A 4,926-nucleotide genomic window follows, 5' to 3' on the forward strand; every position below is an offset into this window, starting at 1 on the left:
TTCAGAGTTCAGAATGGAACTTGCCCTTATCAGTTAAGGTAAGTAAGACCTCACTTAAGGGAAGCAAATCCCTTAAGTACATTTTACTACAGGTGGTAGCGAAGACGCTGACACTGAATGATTTTGGAAAGAGATTAGAAAAAGTTACTAGTGGGTAAGGATGGGGTTTGTACACATATTTATTCAGGTGTCAGAGTACTCTTGCCATTGTCAGTCAGGTCAGTATATAGTGCCTGTTCAGGTAGCTGCACACTTACTGAACCAGGACTGGAAATTAACTTCAGCTAGATGACACTGAGTATATTGACTGTGCCTATTGAATTTCTTTTCTTATTCCCAAAGTAATATTTCTTTTTTCAATAGAGTCATTATTGGATAAACAAATAACTAAATCTGATATCATCCCTTGCTGTCACTGCTTCCTGAGTAAAGGCTGCAGGGTTCCATCTTGTTACATGCTGTATGTGTAGTTATAGGCACAGATGTTATACACCTACTTTACACATGTTTTGCAGTAGTACATGCCAGTTTGCACCTGCCTTTTCTTCTTCTGGTTTTTTAAGTGTCCAACAACAGTTCGACCCAGACACCTGAGAATTCAGTGCAGACAAATGTGAGAAGGACACAGATAGATAGAAAAAGAAGATGAGAGAGAAACACAGTGTGTGTGTTTGTGTATGTGTGTGGGGTTTTTTTGTGTACAAGAGCTACTTTCAATTCAGAAGCTGTGACATGGAACTGTCAGTGAAGCCTAGAAGTGCTGACAGGTAACACACACACACACACACACACATACACACACGCACACACACACGCACACACACACGCACACACACACACACGCACACACAAACTTTGTTCACACTGTTGTAATTGAAAGCTGTCACTTTGAGATTTTCTCCTCCACAGGGATTTGCACTTGGCTGCGGCTCTGGGACTTCACTCATCTCCTCTTTTTGCTATTACTCCTCACCTTTAGACCCACTCTCTCCCTCTTTCTGCCACTGTAGTACATAATACACAACCCCCTTTGCTGTTTCCTTCCCATATACACTCACTCAACCAAAATCTGCCAAAAACAAAAAACAAAAACAAAGAAGAAGCAAAAACAACCAACTACTGATCCTCTATAAAGAGAGAATATTGACTGACTGCACATATTTGCCCAGGTTGTAGGCTGGAGAGCAACTGCAGTTGTTTGGTAATGGTGTGATTGAGTCATCTGAAGCAGAATAGTTTACGCGTGTGACTTCACCATCCTTAATATTCCCAGACGTCTAAATCGTATCCCTCGCATTTCAATTCTCTCTCTGCTACGACTACACGGCGTAATTCATTAATTATGGATTAGGGCCTAAATTAGGTTAGCGCATCTTTAATCATTTATGTGGACTCACTTCTTTGACTGGCCCACTAAATCATTAAGTAAGAGTTTCGGAGATGCTAATTTGTTCTATGATCGGCATTGGACAACTTAAAAGTTTTGATGAGCTAATGTACGTGCAGATATTGTTTGTAAGGACCGAGGGGGGGGGGGTAATGACACACCAAACCAAGGACTATGTTGAGATTTTGATATCAGCAACTCAGGTTTTCAATATTATGCAGGAACAGATGGAGGATAAGATTTTTCTTTACCGTAAATGTCCACCAACACAAAGTTCACAGACACATACACACATACAGTACACCTATTCATATTTCCCTATCTCCATGTAGCTGCTAGTAATACACTTTTTATATCTTGTATTTTTTTTCAGCATATTAAAACATCTTTTCTGTTAAAAGACATCATTCTGACAGAGCTGTTGATCCCTGCTTACTTTACATGCATTCTGATAACAAACACATGAGATAACAATACAGCATGCAGTTTGCCAAGAGGAAGGCAAACCGAGTCTCAGTATTGTGCATTTTCTCTCACTCAGGGGTTAGAATACCAACAGTCAATAAGCTGTACAGTATGTCAGTGCAATACACAAATGAATAGGAATGGGTTCTTATTTTTTTCACCTTTCTAGTTGATTTTGATTTTTCTCATATGGAAAATTCAGCATGACTTACACGAAGACTTATGTATTAAATGGGCCTAAAGTCAGCGATTTATTGTAGATTTTAAATGTTAGAAAAAGGCACAACAAGTATGGCTTGAAGTTGCAATGACCCAGCCAAAGTCCAGATATTAACCTGACTCAAATGCTGATGCAGGACCTTAAGGGAGCTTTGCATAAACAAAGTGCAAATGTTAATGAACTGAAACAATGATCCAAAGAAGAGTGGGCCAAAATCCTCCACAATGATGTGAGAGTTGTAAAAGAAACAATTACTTTAAGTTAGTGCTAATTCTACACAGGACTGCACAGAGTCTTGTGAAAACGATACTTTCCCCCACAAGATCTCCTTTGATTGTAATCATCAGCTTTTAATCTAAGTGACTATATTTACTTCAGAATTGGTTAATTCACATGAGAGTTCACTGCATTTCTTTCTTCCGGCTGTGTTTGTCTTTTAAAAGCATGTTTTAGTCGATTTAAACCAAACAACCCACACATTCCCAATGCAGAGGATAAGCTGTGTTTTTTAACTTGATAAAATGTTGTAAGATCTGAAACCAGATCTTTATAGAGGCCTCAAGCTGACAGACAGTGTGGAACACAAGTGACACAGTAATGCTGTGGAACAAAGATCCCGATGCACTGTGCTGCACAAAGCAGCTGAACTTACAAAGAAAGCTCTCTGACACTATTTTCAAGCCAATCAAACTAAAAAAGAAAACTATGAAGTGCTTGATTTTAACATCCAAGGAACTTTTGGATTTAGACAAGCTCCTGCTTAACTCTTGAATAAAGCAAGGAGGCACCCTTCCTTTGACATTGTGTCTATGTATAAAGCTAATGCATGTGAAGCAAATGAGCACAAACTCAGAAATACCATCTTTTATTCGACTGCTTCAGTTTGAGCTGAACACTGTGGCCCAGCTCTGTTTTATGGCTTCCACACTCTGCTGCTCCTGGGTGCTTAGCTCTCTCATTTTCTTTGGTGACTTGGTTGTACAGCATACTGCAGCCTTATCTCACCTCTTCTCACAACTGATTACCCACTAGTGGAGTCCCCTTCCTTCCTCAGTCAGCAGTCTGGCTTCAGTCATATGAACCGATATACTGAGTTTTATTTAATAACAAAACCAACAAAAAAAGCAGGGGGGGACATGTGGCCTTTTTAAGTTTGAACCGATTCAAATTTTCTCTCTAAATACAATGAGTGGTGACAACTAAGGCCAAATCATGTTTTATTCATCAGGGTGCAAGACAAATTGTGGCCACAGGCATAAAAAATAGTCAGCTTTGTTGCAATAACAATGGAGGTAAAGTGCTGCAAACAGTCATTTGTTTTTAACTCCTGGATTGTTTTTCTCTTTAAATTAATCCTCGGAAAACTAAAAAATCATTCAATCTTTTATTGCATTCCAGTTTTTATGCACTCGGACATTTTGTCACTTGTCTTATGTTTTGGGTAACATTTTCTCCATACTGAATTAAAGAATTGTGATCAGAATATTTTATTTACACCAGGTGGAAATGGTTTTGTTACAGACATTCACTTAAAGTGTTATATTAAATTAAAGTTAAATACTCCGAAGTTAAAACAATGAATCATACAGTATATACAAGATATTGCAAGTGTAAATAATACAGGTGTCATAAGGAGGTGCCCAAAAGTTTGATGGTCACACATAGGAATGACTTCCTGTGGTGTTCTTTTGTGCATTATGGTTGAACCTGTTCCTGTGATTCCCCAGCACAACAGAAGATGGTACAAAGTGCGGTCTAATATTCACCATAACTCAGAAAGCATCCTCCTTTCTAAAACGTCTGTCACAGAGTCAGTTCTGGACCCACAATATCACTGGCCTTTTAAATCGGTTTATCGAGTCTGTTGTTATCTGTACCCCATCACACCACAGCACAGAGGATGGTCATGGCGGGATCATAAAACATCCTCTGTAGCTTGTTTGTTTTAACATATAGGTAATGCCATTAAAAGGTAGGCAGCATTTTTCTTTCGGTTTGATACTATTTTTCTTACTAATTACTTGAGTCATTCACACTGAATAACGTATAAAGGCAGTATCTTAAGTATGAGAAGCAGGAGTTTAAAACAACCTCTAAGTGGCGATGCTGAGCCAATAATCTCTTCCCAAAATAACAAGAAGTCCAATGATTTAAAAATAAATAAATAAATTACACAAAACACACTCAAAAATAAATTAAAGTAATAATATCCTGTTTTGTTGCTTTTTATTTTTTACTCAGAACTGAAGAACAGAAGAAGTAAAATGAAAGAAGACTTTAATTTGTCCATATAAAACAAAAAAATTATTTGTGACACATAAATTTAGATTTGGTGCATATCAGGCGATAGCGTATTGGTTATATGAACCCAATTCACGAATAGACTAGCAGCTTTATATGAAAGTTTATTTAACTCCCATTTTTATTGAACTATCATGCAGTGGAATCTGTGAGCTAGAAATACTTTATGTTGATATATATTTTTATGGCTTGTCCTGTTTAGCGTTTCAGTAGTTAATAAGAATATGGATGTAACAATTAGTATAAATCCCGAGTAATACTATAGCAAAATAGCATAAAGGTGAGACCAAACTTTTGCACAAACAAAAATTACTGCGTGATCTTTTTTTCTTTTATATTTTGTCTTTTATAGTTTATTAAAAAACGTGTAAATTGATGTGATTTTCTGGTGGATTAAAAAACAAAACATTTAATCTGTCGAGAGGGACCCAAACAAATAGAAGATATATTTCGAAAATTGTTGTCATCAATATTTTCTAAACGTGTAGTTTTTTATTCATCGTAAATCATCGTTTTGTCGTACGTACGTAATGACGTCATACAGGCTTCGCTG

This window comes from Perissodus microlepis, chromosome 6, assembly GCF_051167445.1.
Source record: "Perissodus microlepis isolate ML-2025 ecotype Zambia chromosome 6, ASM5116744v1, whole genome shotgun sequence".
In the NCBI taxonomy this organism is placed as follows: domain Eukaryota; kingdom Metazoa; phylum Chordata; class Actinopteri; order Cichliformes; family Cichlidae; genus Perissodus; species Perissodus microlepis.